The 16,322-nt window shown below is 41.7% G+C and overlaps 1 protein-coding gene across 6 annotated transcripts in view; it reads right to left on the reverse strand.

The window, feature by feature from the left end:
* The window catches only part of znf536 (zinc finger protein 536), a 190,286-nt gene that overhangs the window by 136,156 nt on the left and 37,808 nt on the right, over positions 1-16,322 (reverse strand). For 4 of the 6 annotated variants that reach the window (XM_047579905.1, XM_047579904.1, XM_047579906.1 and 1 more), the window contains exon 3: positions 11,483-11,584. The exons of the other annotated variants lie outside the window; for them this stretch is intronic. The gene's annotated coding sequence lies outside the window, so the exon portion shown is untranslated. The remainder of the gene's footprint in view (positions 1-11,482; positions 11,585-16,322) is intronic. 6 annotated transcript variants of the gene reach the window in all.

Below are 16,322 nucleotides of genomic sequence, written 5' to 3' on the forward strand. Positions count from 1 at the left end.
CCGAGTTATTAAATGTGATCAAAAAAAATAAAATAAAATTCAGAGCAAGAAAGAAGGAGATGGAAGAAGATGGAGTAATATGAGGAAAGAAAGCGTAAAAGGACAAGGGAAGTGAGGGTGGCGGGAGGCGGTACAGAGGAGGGTATAGTCGATGTCCATCGTGCTCTCCTTCACCTGCCCCCCACCTGCACCTCCTCCCAGCAGCCCGGGCCATCCATCAGTGGGTAGGCAGAGAGGATCAGGGCCCAGAGTAATGAGCCGTAAGCCCCCTTACACGTGTTGATGCGCCACTAAATAAGATCCATTTACCTAGACTACCGCTGCTGCAGCGCACCAATGACTATGGGAGAATGTGTCGCCCTTCCTTGCACCCCCAACATGACTCAAGCACATCTCTTGTAATGCAAACTGCTGCAGACTGACTGTTTCTGTCTGTGAGTTTACTTCCATTCTTCTCTTCTCCAGTTTTTATCTGCCTGCTTGTGTGCATCTTAGTGAAAGAATATCTATGTGTTTGTGCTGAGTGTAAGCGTGCGTACAATAACGTGTAACAGAGGTTGTGTGTGTGTGTGTGTGTGTGCCTGTGGGCAGGGAGGACAGCACAGTGATCCAGTTACTCAAGACAGACAGAAGCAATTGTTCTCCAGTTACAGAGTTTTCTCTGAGACTTGAGGGCATCACTGTCAAGTGTTGAGGCCATCAGGGAAGTCTCACTTTAGACGATTACACTCGATATGGTTTGTGTGTGTGTGTGTGTGTGTGTGTGTGTGTGTGTGTGTGTGTGTGTCATGACAGGGAGACTACAGTGTGACCTCCACTGTCTAGATGGGCTAAGGTGACAGTTATTTATTTCCTTTAAGAACGATTTTATTAGATCAAAATGGTAAGAAAAGTTGTTGCAGCTGCTCTTCAGTTTCAACAAATATTACAGCCAGTAAAAACAGGAATTGTAAAATTATAGGGGGCCCGGTGAAGTAATGTCAACCCGTCAATTTAAACCTTCAATCAAAAATGAAAATCCCAGTCACAAAAGGTGTCATACAAGGTCCGTGCCTCTTACTCAGACCCTGTGTGGAAAACACCCACAACTATACAGGGAAGGAAAAAAGTGCTTACATAAAGCATAAAGAAAACAAAGGAGGAGAGTTGTGAGGGACAGAAAAGCATGGAAAAAATGGTGGAAAATGAACAAATCGCAGAAAGAAGTAAACACAAAAAGTGAGACAAAGAAAGAGAGTTACAGGAAGAGGGGAAAAAAGAAAACAGGCAGAAAAGAGGACAGATTAGCGAACAAGGCTTTAGTAGCGCTGCTGGGGTGAAAGAGAATGCCACTAATAATGAGATGTCTATTTTACCCACCAGCTCTCTGTCTCTCTCACTGCTACGCCTGTTTTCCTCTGGCCCCCATTATCAGTGCACTTGAACCCGGGGATAACAATGAGTTCACAGAGATTGAGAAGTGCCGAGGCCTTAATTGTATGTATTTAGTCACGCAAACAGAGGCAATGGCCTGAGAACGCCTAGTTAGCCAATGACATCATTTAGCCACACAGCCACTTTAACTCAATGGGGCTGCTGTAGCATACAGATCTCTGTCACTTTACACTATCTCTGCCTACCACAGCTCTGTGTCTTTTGAACATGTCTTTCAGCATGCAAAGAGTCTGTAAAATGTCTTCTCCTCCTAGACAAGTCCACTCTTTGCATCGCCATTTTCACATCTTGTTTTTCTTTAAATAATTGGTAATATAATAAGATATTAAAATGAAAAAGAAAAGTCTGTATATTTCTGGTTGTCAACAGACATAGACAATGCATTTTTCAGTCTTAAGGTCGGCGACCATTACCAGTTAGTCTGATTTATTTAAAGACTGTGAAGATGCTCAGAACACATATGAACCAGACATCCTGTCAAACTGCCTGTTGTTCATAATGAAATGAATTAAATTTGCAATTATTATTCTGAAGTACTGGAACCAGCAACTGTTTGGCATTCCCTTGCTTTCTGGCTTACTTGTAAAACTGTTCACTAATGTTCTGTCAATCAATTAAAGAATTTATTAACTTTATAGATTCAATGTTTTTAAGGGAGAGCACTTTTATTTGGACTCGTTTGCATTTCAAAGAAGCATTTACAAATAAGGGCAAAGAGGGAATGACCTCTTGCTCTGTGATTGGATGCAATGCCTGTGTGTGTGTCTGTGTTTTTCTCCTTGTATGTGTGTTTGTGCGTCTATTTGTTTGCATGCATACTTTTGTCAATCAATAGTGGTTGCTGGCAGTCACAAAGATGATGATGGCACTGAGATGTTAGTGTGCCTGACTTGCTCGGCACAAAGAAGGGTATGTGTGTTTGCGTGTGTGTGTGTGTGGAATGGAGGGGTGCTTCTCAAGCAGGGATGTCAGCACTTGAAAAATCAATCACCATCTGGGCTCATTTCATACAAAGGACAGAGGGAGGGGAGGAAAATTCACAGACACACATACACGCACTTCTTGCATCTTTCATTTCATGCAAAGACAACAGAGGGCAAAACTGCACGGCAGCTCTGTGCCCCTCTCGTCTTGTGCCTTTTCTGTTTTAAGTGAACACTTAACTCCTTGCCTGGATCCTGCTGGTATAAAAGCAGGTGCAATTTTCTTCTCTGCCCCACACCTCCGTCTGACCATTTTCAAATCAGAGGTTGCAGTGGTAGTATTGAACGGCAAGTGTACAATTGCAGGGGGAAGGGTTGAACGTGGAGGGGTGTTTTCAGTGGAAAGTACTGGCCACACTGGGGCCTATCTAAGCCATTAGGGCAGTGCTATGTGAACACACTGCATCAGGGTTGGTGTGCAAGGTCACCCAAAGCAAACAGGGATAAGAGGAAAGAAAAGCAAAGATTCATCTGCTTGAGTTAGCACCTCAGGTCAATGGGTTTACCTTCTATTCACCAAAGCATGGTCCTCATTTACAACAGATGCTGCTCTGACTGCCTTTCAAAACCAGTTTTCAACTTTCACATTAGGCACCTTTATATGAGAAAAGTGAATGTTTTACACAAACGCGATGTTTTTAAGTGTACACAAAAAAAGCACCAGAGGTTGAAAGCGTGTGTGTGTGTGTGTGTGTGTGTGTGTGTGTGCATGTGCATGAGTGTGACGTGATTTTTGCTGCGGTGCTGCCTCCTTTCAGTTGCACAGCTGTGTGAGAAATACCAGTGGCAGAGGCTGCTGATGCAGCGAAAGCATTTAATACTTGACAAACAGTTATCTAAGCCCATGTCCAATAGCTAGACACCACTGTAATGTGACCTACATACTAAGTGAATAAGATTTTTTTTTTGTATGTCGGTTGGGGTGCGGTGGGAGAACAGAGTGGGGGTTTAGTAGTAGATGCGAACAGAACTCATTCAAATGCCAGTAATAAGATGGCAGAATATTCCTTTTTGCTCGCCTTGTGCCTCCTGCTCCCACTCTTTTTTCCTCTAGAGCAATAGAGAAAGTACAGTATAATATAACAGAACATATTGTGCCCTCCCAGGCATTGAAGTCTCCCTCCTTTGTTCATTTCTACCCTCTGGAAAGAGGACTCTTTCCCTTTTTTGAGGAATTAATGAAATGGCATGAATGGGGTCCCATATTTTTTTTTTCTTTTTTAATTTTTTAATGGGTTTTAAAAAGTCTAAGCATGTGTCTCAGGGATGTAACAGAAAAATGTTTTCCTCAACAGAATGTGTACTTAGTGTTCCGTATAAATTTCTATTCAATTCTCATTTTGGATAGTTTAAAAGTGATTTAAATTATGGGTGAAAATTTGCTCTTTTAGAGAAAAAAAGTAACTAAACAAAAACAATTTTGTTTTAATACTGATATGATTTTGTACACGATATTTCACATTTAACCCTACATTTTCTTACAAATTTAATGTCTAAAAAGCACTGCTGTGACTAGTTCCAGGGCTAAATTTATGCACAATTTCCGGCAGAATTGAACAGATTCACTTCGGACCAGTTTTGATGGGTCTGGTCCCTGTCTCAGCTTAAAAATTGATGAATGAATAAATCCACACATGCACACACACAGTCTGCCTGGCCATGTCAACAGAGCAGGTGTCCTTAGTAATGCACCATTGCGCACTTGGATCTCTGCAGCTCAGAACAGAGGGAAAGACGGATGACAGAAAAGCAGAGGAAAAATAAAGGACAGTTAGAGGAAAAGGACGGAGGGTTGTTTTTTTTAGTTAGAAAGTTACAAAAAGGTGGAGGTGGTATTATTTTTTCTTTGTTTATTGTATGTTTTCTAGCTGCTGGAATGTGGAGGATATGTCACCATCGCAGAGGTAACCGGGGCCATGTGCATCTGTCTCCCTCTGACTCGATTGTCTCAACGCACCAGTGAAAGTTGTTTGAATGCATCTAATTTCTTTGCAGCAGAACACCAGACTCCTACACTCGTTATTTTGGGGATGATCAAAAACACTGAAATGATATCAGGAAGACAGGCCGCAAGCCCAACTGAGGAGAAACTAAGCAGAAAAAGATGTACTTAGTAAAGACTATGCCTTTGCCCCCTGCTGAGTTTCAGCTACATGGTACATAAATAACCATTATGAATCACGCTGTTTGGTCTCACCCTGCCGTTCCTCAAACAAGATCCAGTTTCCATTTAGCCACAGTGGAGCCGAGCAAGCCTCCTGCAATGTTTGAACAACGCAACAAAATAAAATAAGATATGTGTTCATCTAGTGCTTTAATTTGGTGGGAAAAAGTAATCTAGTAATCTAGTACATGTATCCGGGGTGGACAACCGCTTTTTCAGCTTCTTGGTGTTTGCCTGTCTAATAGGCTTGCATTCCGTCTAAACCTACAAAAGGCCAGAGGGCAAACCAACAACAAAACAGCTCAAATAAAAGGACAAGCTGCCACTCAAATAAGACCATTAGTTTGCACAAGAGAAGAAGCCGTAGAGGTCTATTATGAAAAAGAAGACTCTGGCATTATGAATGTATGCAGAGGTCAAATATGATCATATAGGGACGGAATATACAACATGTCAAGTGAGAGTGTTCACTCATACGCCATAGATGCATGGCTGTGTAGATGCTTGTTACTTCCCTCTTTTGGCACCAGTTCAGAGACAATGTTTCCTCAGCCTCTGTGGCCTAAGAGATTACCCTACCCAAACTTTATCCCATGGCAAATCTATCCTTAGAGTGCGCATTTAAACCTTGTAGCAAAAATCAGGCCTCTATTCAGAAAATCTCCTTTGTAAAACCTAAATACATCCCAATGTGTCCATCAACAAAGGACTCTACCCTTCCTCCTCACTCTCTGTGACACTTTAAGTTTAGGATTGTTCAACGGGCCTGTGGGTGGTTTTTTCATTCTTTCCCATTCTTCTTTTATTTTGCTCCTTCTTTAGAGCATTAGGGCGACCAGCCATTGAACTACAACCGCTGCTATAAAAATTAATCAGGATTAAAATGACCTCACACACAAAATTAAAGTTCTCCAATGTACACAATAAGGGCCTGTATCTTTTTTAAGACATTCTCAGCTTCCTTGGGAACAGGATTGTTTCTTGACAAAGTGGTCTCCACTCAACAATGAGCACCTTTCAGACACACACAGGGACTGCCTTTAGAGCTGCAGAGAGAGACGGATTTCACATATCAATCAAAAGAGGGAGGGGGAAGAAAAAGGGCCCTCGTTTGGTGAGAGTAGTCCTTCAGCAACTACGGACACTTTTGAATAGGGCATATGCATTTCTCTCCTACTACTATTCATAATAACAGGACACAAAAGTAGTTGAGAGGGAGGGGATTCCTCTTAACTCCTTTTTTTTTTAGACTTGTCTTTCCCTATATGGGTACTAGTTCCTCATCTTGGCCATGAAATAATAAGACTGCAGTGGATGCCTAGATTGTACAACATTGAAAAAAGAGGTTGCTTTGTAAAGAGACCAAGGCCCAAAGTAAGTATTCTTGAGTTTGTAGGGTTAGTGTGTGTGTGTGTGTGTGTTGGAGGACCCACAGAGGTACACTTGGCCACAGCCACCCACTGTGATAGCCATGCACACCATTGCTTCTAATCATGTAGAAAACGAATAAGGTGTCAGAGCAGGTAATTCACACCTCATTAAAGACCCTCAACTCAGATACAGTACAAGATACATAAAATAAATTTAATACAGTATTCCAGTATAGTATAGAACTACTGTTTTTGACAGCAGTATTTATGGTCTTCTTATTAGGTCACTGACTGCATGTTTCACCCTCTACACCTTTTGAGCCTGGGGTATTCAGATCATCTCTGAATCATAGATCATGTGAAAGAGTCATCTTACTGTATAAGGGCATCAGAACTGTTAGTGGTGTGAGCAATTTTAGAACAGACAAGACATCCAACCGTAAAAATCTAAAGATAGCTGGAAGGTTTTTCCATGCCTGTACTTAAGCAATGAGAAAAGTATGCATTTAAAATGTGCCTTTGGTTTTTCAAAAGTAACATCTGCTTATTTGCAGTACTGTATGTTGTAGGATTTAGGGGATGTCCTTTATTTCCCTGCAAATGGCATCTATGACGAATCATCAGAGGACGAACATGCACCTACACGGGAGGGGAAACCTCGGAGGTTACCCAGTGCTTGTTCACTGTCTTGTGAATTATATAATTTTTCTTTGCTTAGACCTCAGTCTGACATTAAAGTAGATCTCAGTGTTATTGGGAAAAAAAAAAGAAATAAAGTATTCGTTTTCATGTGGTGCATGTGGGCTATTTTTAAATAGGGGTGCTGTGAAAGTGTGGAATTGGGGACAAGGCAGCCTTGCACCGGGCCGTGACACAGACTTATGTTAAACCTAATTAGATCATGATAATAGCTTTAGGGCCCCAGTGATCAATGCTAGAGGTCTGTGGAGATGAACTTTCCTTAAGTTTCACGCTGCGTGCTGGTTGTACTCATTTTTTTTGCTTCACACACACGTGCGCTCATACACACACACACACAATCTTGTTTCCATAATTTCAGGGAACATAACGTTGACATGCTCTAACCTTAAACCAAACCCATCTCGCCTTGTCTATACCCTAAAATTAAATTATTTACATTAGGTTTCTTATTTTATCTTCAAAAGGGAGCCTGGTCTCAGTGTGACTGCAATAGCTGTATCTGCTTATCTCTTTTAAATATTTGTCCATCTCTTCGTTGCATCTTTAGTGAATGACTACATATATAGTCCAGTGGATAAATGTGGACTAATTCATTTTCTAAACAGGAGGCATCAGTCCTACATCCACCACCACTATCATTCAGAATTGCTAATGGAGATACATGAAGAGATACATCATCTGAAGCCTCTCCCATAATACAATCCACCCATAATGTGTCAAAATCACGAAAAGACACTTGCTAATTGTGAGCTGCTTTCCATCAGCAACCTTATGGGGGAGTCTAGTTTACAGCTAGCAGACTCCTCAGATCACTCTCGCAGAAGACAAAGAGGATTCCTTAAGCCTCCATTACTAACAAATGTAATTTGTGTAATGCAATATTTTAACATGTCTGCGTCTGCTGGCATTCTAGCTAGCTGGTTTTTGATTAGTCTTGATACTGGATGCTGTGGGAATCCCTGTACATATCAATTGAGGTTTTATCAGTTGGTGAATCCCAGTGCTCTCTTCCTCTTGCCAAAGTACTTCCCTTCTGAGGAAGAGGTTCAGAGGAATAACTGCAGCAGAGATATGCCAAAAGACAATTGAACGACAATATTATTTTAGGACATTTTAGGATTCAGTTTATTATATAATTAAGCCTTTATCAGTTCCTGTACGTTACATGTACACAGGAATCCATGAATGAATCCAGTGAAGGCATGAATATTTGTGCCTGGTCAAGAAACGCAGTACTCCACCCTTAGGTCAGAGAGTCTTTTTGAACTCCTACCTTTACAGAATTTGGTATGACTGATATACCAGCATTTAAATCTTAAACTAAACGGACTCCACCGTGGTATTTTGATCTAATTCCCCAGAGTTCTAAGGGATGTTTCAGGGACTGCTTTTATTCTGACAATATTACACACCTAGAAGAACTTAATCAATTAAACACTTCCATAAATGTTAATTAAGCAACCAGTTCATTTTAAGTCTACTACTAGCACTAGAGCCAAGGAGAATGCCCAGTTTGCTAACCAGTTAGTTAACCTCAAGATTATTTCTCAGCTTTTTGTGAGCCACATTCTGTTGCCATCACTGGGCTGGGTAGATCACCAGGAGAGATCATTAAAAAGAGCCAGTTGGCTTGTCTAGTTTAGGGCAGTTAACACATGTTAGATTCACTGTACTGTTAAAGCCACAGGTTTATGTGCATGAACATATATCTTTGGGAAAACCTGCAATTGAAGAAAGAATGATTGTTTCGTTGCCAACCTTAACGTGCAGCTTCATTACCCTTAACATAAGGGGATTTAATAAATAGTATAAATTGGCAGAGGTAGAGTTGATTAGGTTCAATTTGTATTTTCAGCAAGCATTCAGTGACTTTCCAGTATGACCCACTAGCCTTCCTGTTGCTTAGCACTGTGATGATGAGTTAAACCAAAAACTGCCATTAAATACAATCTTCCCGTTGAAAACAGACAGGGAATAAATAATTTACTCAATAACTAATCTAAGCCACAGATGTATCTGTCTGTTGATAAAATAAGCTGTCTAGATGAGGTTGTACTTTATATATAATGACCCCTTAAAGCATTCCAATAAATAAAGCAATAACACCCTTTAATATATAAATTTCCTGAAAAGACAGGACATACCTTGGTTAGTGTCTAGGTGTTAAGCCTTCCATGGTGACATCTATCTCTCGCCACCACCTTGAGGGCATCCTTTAAGCAGAGGAATTTAGCCATTATGTGGCATTAACCTCATTAGAAAACACTCTTTAGCTGCTCCAAGATAAAATTGATTTACAGCTGCCATTTCCACCACTGCTCTCGATCAATGGTTAAACTATCCCTTTTATGGCACTGTTCACACTCTCTGCTCTTTTCTCCAGTTTTCTTTAACTGCTCTTTAATTTCAAGCCCCCTCCACTCTTGTCCTTGTGCCAGGTATACAGTCACAGAGCAGAGGCGAGCTTGTCTCTATTTTCCTATGGGAAAGGCAGACAGAATTACTGACAGATCTCTCCGAACCAATTAAGCTCAAGGTTTCTGTTTTGGTATATTCTGGACGTAACTGTTCCATTATGTGCAGCTAAATTATCACGGGTGGTCTTAAATGAGGTTATATCTTAGCAAAGTGTTGTAGTGTTTTTTCCCCCTTTTTTGTAAAAAAAAAAAAAAGGAATGTGATGCAGCTGCAGATGCATGGCCATGTTTATGTGGATCATGTTTTTTTACGGCTTGGAACATGTTGAAATGTGGGCGTTAGGTTGGTACCAGTTTGTATTATGAAAAAAAAAAAAAAAAAAAAAAAAGATCTGCCTTGAGAGAAGATTAACATGCTCCAGTGAACTGGAGCTTAACAGTCAACCTGTTAACAATAGACACTGGAGGGTCAGTGTTTTAAACTTATCCTGTATTGTGTATTTGCATTAGTATTAATTTTTCTATGTGGCTAAATTTGGATTTATCAGCTAAACATGAACATATAATTCAATGTCTTTGTGTAGGCAATATCTGGTGAGGAAAGCTGCACAAAAAGTAGACACTGGCTTAAGAGTTTTTTTTGTCTCAAACCTGTAAAATGTTTGGCCAGTGTGACTAATTGGGGGAATTTTGAAGATGGGGTACTTTGGATTCGCAGATGCATGGGCTTCTTTAACTCTTTCCTCGTGAAGTCAAGGGGTAAGCGTTTGTCCAGTGAAGTTAAGCAGAAAATCTTGCAAATAGGAGGTATGTGCCCACCCACTTCTGACGGGTTAAGTTTATGTAGACATTTAAGCGAATCACGCAATGTTGTATTTCTTTGACAAATCAATAAGACCACCATTTCAGCTTCCCTTCCCTCCCCTCCCTCTTTCCTGTGCCTGCTCCGTTCTCATCTCCCTCTGTCTGGGAGAATTGATCCGCACGGGTGGAATGATATCAACCTACAGATAGAGTGATACGCCCCGCTCCCTCCTTCCTTTTCACCACACTTTTGACACATAAATAAAATATGTGGCCTTTTTGTTTCGATACACCACGGTGTTAGTTCTGAGAAAGGAATATGGTGCACGGGGGCTCACAGGGAGCTGTTGGTAGACAAGAAGGAGCTGAGAGTCGGCTGGTTGCCATCATTCACTGTTCACAGGCACCCAACAAAATCCCCTGAACTTTCCGACATACGCATTTGTTAGAGTGACGCAGTCAGATTGTAAAGAATGGCATTAGAATAATAATGTGAGTGCTAGATTATTCATACATTTTTTTGCCATGATGCCTGACTATGCAAGCACACACAGCTGCACAGACACACACACACACACTGTATATATCCTTCCACTCACAACTGAGAAGAGTTCACAAACTTTGTCATGCTGCTGTATCAAAATGCCAAACCAGCATTGCAGTCAATCCCCACCTTAATATCAGTTGAAATAAATCAGTACCAAGGCTACATGTATTACGCCTGCTATTAACAGATGAATGTAACATGTTCATCCTCACCTTGGCTAGATATTCCCAATATGATGGCAAAGGCATTTCCACAGCTGGATAAGAAATAGCTGCTAGGTGAACTAACCTTGCATCCTTGGAGCATGCCAGAGTGTCAGGCCACGCAGGCTGGCCGGGCTTTAGTCCGCAAGACAGACAATGTTGCAGAAGGTTTCAAAGGCTCAAGCTTCTCCACGTATCTTCCTAGGCCTGACTTGCACTTTTGCACTCCAGTCCCTACATCTGAAGCCCTCAAAGGTAGGTCAAGTCACACAGACACGCATATAGGCATGTTACATAATCTGGGCAATGCTCAATATTCAGCTACCAGTCTGGACTCTGGAGGGGACAACAAAAAGAGGTAAGGCAAGGCCAGCTTGGACTTAAAGATAGAGTAACCCTACTACAACGGATAACTAATGAGATTAAACAGGAATTATCAGTTGATATGCTCTGTATGTCCATTTACAACGGACGTCCCAGCCAACTGCTCTGTGTGTGCTTATGAATGTGTGTATGCCTGACAATATCCTGATCCTCGTCATCCCCGTGGTGACCGCCATCATCATCACCCCGCACTGATTGCATCGTAGTGTGAATAACAACCTGCACGGGCTCAGCAGACAACTCTCCACCTCGCCCTACCTTTTTACATCTTTTACCCCCTTTTCTCTCTCTCTTTTCTTCATTCCGTTCTCCGGCCCTCAGCTTCACCCATTCATGGAATGAGTTAGCTCCTCTGTCTTGTTCTGCGCCCCAACTTCCCTCCACCACCCCCACGCAAACACACACTTCTTCTCCCTTCTCCTCACACCCTCATTTCCTCTTCCCTGAAAGCCCTGAGTCACTTTAGACAGTCACCTCAGACAGGGGGTGGGGGTAGTTTCTCAGACAGCGTGACAGTGTGCTTAGCCCGTTAAGCCAGCTTCAGCTCCGCTTCAGGTCGGCACTGATCAGGGAGTCCTGGGAGAGAGAGAGAGAGAGAGACACACACAGAGAGAGAGAACATAAGGAAAGTGCTGAGTTCACTGCTATTACAACCCCCCTCCCCTTCTCTCTCTTCTTCTAATGTCCCCTCCTCAGGAAGGGGTTCCCCCCCACCCCTCCTGGAAAGAGGATGGGAAGGAGAGGAGGAGAAGGTGTATCGACTGACGCACTGCTGAGAAGCTCCAGCTCTCAGTTCATCCCTCTCCTCCTGTTGATTTACTGTTTCATCCTGCCACTCAAACCTTTCACCATTTTTCTTCTTTCTGCCGTTTTGAATATGTAAAATGGCACATGATGCAATAATAGTCACTAATATTTTTTTTTTCTGGATGATAATCCCATTTCAAGTATCGACATATCCAGTGAAACATGAAACATCTTGAAACAGCAACATGTTCCTGATTCTGTGTATTTGTTTTACTGTATCTGTGAAACCCACTGGTTCCTACTACTTGTTGATTACACAACTGCTGATTTATTTTTTTGTAAAATAAAAAAGGAGCCAACAACTTAAAGCCACTGATGTTCTGTTGGTTACTTTTTTGGGGGAGTTAAAATCTTCTAATGTTAGAACCCTTGTACGTTTGTACTAGTAAATGTAGATAGTACTGGTAGGCAAATACCATTATTGCCTTAGAGCTTTATTGTGTAATTTTTACATATAAATTAATATTCATTAAATTCAAGGCCTTACCAAACAACAATAGGCTACAGTAACAAAACTAATACCAAGAAGAAACAAACCCCATTGTGTTCAATGAAACATTTAATTTAATGCCTTCACGTTCAAGTTCAGGCCTAAACATTAACATAGTGATGATCATTTTAAATCAAAAAAGTAAACAAATAAATAACAATAAAACACTTTTGTCAACATGTTCCTTTAAGATCTGTACATTGCACATGTCATTAATAATGTTTCCAGATCAAAACAATCACACTGATGACATGAATGACTTATAATGCCATGTGTTTTGAGATACTTAAACTGTCTCCTGCCAGGAAAACCTGTAAAGCAAACTAGTTTTTCAGTCACACAAAGTTGTTTTAAACATCTGAACTCCCTCTACACATTAAAGCATTAAAGAAAAAAAAATGCAGCTCCTGCATAGATCTGCAGATACATATTTCATGCAGTGGATATCCAGGTCATTAAGCAACATTTTGACACCTCTGTTATTTACTACCCCAAGCGGTTTCCTACCTCGTTTAATCAGACTTTACTAAAACCTGCTGACTCAGAGAGAAACCTTCTTTCTCTCTGCTCTGTTTATGTTTATCTCCTCAGCTCCATTCTGCTCTTTGCCTTTCTCTCTTTCCCTGCTTACTTACTCATATATTTCAAAAGGCCTAATTCAGATGTGTGTGAGGTTCAGACAGGCTGAGACGCAGATCACAAAAGAGCAAATAACGTGGAGCAAAGCAGAGCGTACCAAAAAAGAGGAGGCTCCCTCCGTGTGCTGTAACTAGATGCTGAGCACAACTTATCTCAGTGGTCAGGTGATAGACATTCAACTTTGTGTTTCTGACGTGTTTCACCAAAGCAACTATCACAACCTTACATCTTCTCATCTGTCAGACAGTTATATTTAAAACATCCAAAGTAGAGTGCACCGGTTCTGCCTCAGAAGAGGTTTACCTTCGATTTTCTGTGCTCGGAAGGGATCACTTGAGACAGGGGGGGGGGGGGTTGAAGGGAATAAGAAGCGGCTCAATACAAGTTATCTTTAATGGAAGGATCCTGGATGCAGGGACTCAAAAGAAAAAAATGGAGAACAACCAAAAGAGGGACAGAAGGGGAGAAGAATATAGATGGAACGTGCTGACAGCTGTGTTTGGTACAGTCCGATTCTGGGGTCAGGTGCCGATGAACACACTCACAAACAAATGCTCACATGACACACATATATTAGCTGTCCCTCGCTAAATGAAACTTGGATGTAATATTGTTCTTGTCATGACGGCCATCTGATGGCGATTTCACACAGCAGCAGGACCCTCCACAAGCTGCTGTGTACACCAGATACACTGATACCAAACAAATCCCACACATATACAAAAGGTGTACTAAAGCTTCACAGTCATGCGAATCTCCACCACGCCCCCACCCTGTCCCCACCCTTGTGTACCCCTCCTTCCTCATACACACACTAGGATAAGTCATGAGGAAATGGATGCCCATGTTTTGTGGGACCACCTGTTCATCCTGGATACAAGTCTAAGAACCCAGTAAGGGTTAACCCTCTTTGTGGTTGGGAGCCAGGATTGTGTGTGTTTGTGTGCATGACTTTTTTCTTGCGTGTGTGTGTGTGTGTGTACGAGCATTGGCACCGCCCCATCTGAAACGTGCCCCATGAGTGGCAGACTGGCTCAGGCTGTCCAGCTGGGAGGGAACAGAGCCCACTGCTGGACCACCTCCCCAGAAACACACACGCACACACACACGCACATAATCCTATGCACATTATATGGGGAGCATCTTTTTTCTCCATTATCCATTCAAAGTACAGGCTCTAAATAAAAAAAAAAAAAGAAAAAAAAAAGAAGAAAAAATATTTAGAAGTGGCCCAGCATTTGAAGAGTTAAATAAATTAGGCAAGTGAAATTACTGTCATCAATATCAACAATATGGTGGCGTGACTACCCCAAACAAAACCCCAGACTGTCTGCTGATATGATCAATAAAACTACATGCTTTTTTCTTATAATAAAAAAGCACAATATCATGAGCCAAACGCTGAGAAGACACAATGGAAACAGATGCTACGTACACATTTTGTTTCTAAACCGATTCAACATTTCCATCTGACCTGAAGCTGTTCTCAACCTCAAGACTATACCACTCAACAATGCTATCAGTGTGAGGACCAAACATTCATTCTGACAAGCTTCCTCACACACGTGCATTCACACAAAACCACCTTTGATTCATGAATCTCATCATTCTCATAAGTGTCTGAAAAAAACAGGAAACCATCACTAACCCACCAACACCACCACACACACCCCCAACGCCAACAAATAATCACCTCCAAGGAGGAAACGAGAAGGGGAAAAAAAACAGCAATCTTGTCTTTCAAACGAAAAGGGGAAATATTTTAAGGGGCAATGAATTTCGTGGAGCTGAATAGGATGTTGGTACATGTTTTACTAAAGGAAATATAATGGCAGACTATTATTAGATCACATTAATCACGAGTGTGCCAAAGGCAGTGACAGCCGTGCTGAAAAGGATTGAAAACGCTGGTAATGGATATAAATTACCCATTGTGTGATAAAAGGATTTTTTCTTCACTAAGAAGGTAAAAAGGAATAAAACACTAAGCGAGCCACTAAGCGTTGTGTGTACATATTTGCATGTGTATGTGTACGTATGTGTGAGTGTCCTGCTGCCTGTGTGTGCGTAATATGTAATAATAGAGGGTTATCAGTGCAGGATTAAAATTTTAAGGGAATCAGATAGTGACAGTGAGGCCTCGCATTAAAGACGCCAGTGACAGAAAAGAGGGAAGGATTAAAAACAGATTAAATTGGTTTGTAGTGACGGAGATGAAAGGAAGGCGGAAGAGCGGGGGGAAGGAGAGTGTGCTCTGACAGAGGTCTGTCGGGCTTTTGGCACGGTGATAATGAGTCACATCTCCCATGCACTGTTATTTATCGCCGACTTGGCTCACAAACAAAAGATCAATAATTTTGAGCAAATCTAATGTTGTCCTCATTGCTAATGTGCTCGTCCATCACATCTGCCATCTTCACCAAGGAGATGGACTGATTCCCTGTTTATTTGGAGATCAAATGCAATTGTATCACATGTCTCTAATAACAGAGGATACCCCCCGCCCAACCCCCACCCCCCACCCCTGCAGCCCCACCTCAATGTGAATATGTGTGGAGCCTCAGATCATGTCCCTGCATATGTATGTATGGTTATAAAGTCACGCACAAAGGTGTCATGTATGTGTAAATGATAATATATGGATCTAAAGGGCAATGGTTTGCCACTCCATTTTTTCGCATCAATCTTCATTTCTTCCTCAGACCTTGCTTTTGAAATATGAAGTGTGTCAACAGCCTGTCCCCCCACAACACAGGAGGCACATGGAGATCTGTCACAGCAACACACCCGATGTTCACCAGTTAGCCCTGCAGCACAGAGAGATGAGAAGACAGCAGATCCTTCACTGACAACTAGCCCTGGGTGAGACACTTCCCAGCCACCTGAACTCAATCAGGACCCAGTGGAGGCGGCATTTGGGTATTTCATTTCATCTCCGTCCCCTTACTCACTCAAGGTACGTTTGATTTATTTCTCAATGCCTCATGCAGGAATGCAAATCTCATTTGGAATCTAGCGTCACTTTTGTTGTGGTTATCTACATAGGAGCTACTTATTTTGGTTCTTTTCATCCCGGTAGAGAGTACGCAGATCAGAACAGACACTAATAAGAAGGCTCAGTAGTTGAATCCACTGTACGCACAGTGTACACGATTCAAACTCACTGAAAGTGATATCATATTTGCAAATTGTTGGTTCTGTATGCAAGACCTTCTCTGCTTTATTTTGCCCACCACCACCAACCCACTTTACACCAGTAACTAGCGGTATGATGGTAAAGTAAGGTGGCAGGTGTAATTCGCTAAGCTCCTTCCCCTTCTCCCTGGGTGAGGTGTGAGGAGCAAAACAATGACAGACAAAGGTCAACTGGCCCACAAC

Source organism: Mugil cephalus, chromosome 3 (genome assembly GCF_022458985.1).
Source record: "Mugil cephalus isolate CIBA_MC_2020 chromosome 3, CIBA_Mcephalus_1.1, whole genome shotgun sequence".
Taxonomy (NCBI): Eukaryota; Metazoa; Chordata; class Actinopteri; order Mugiliformes; family Mugilidae; genus Mugil; species Mugil cephalus.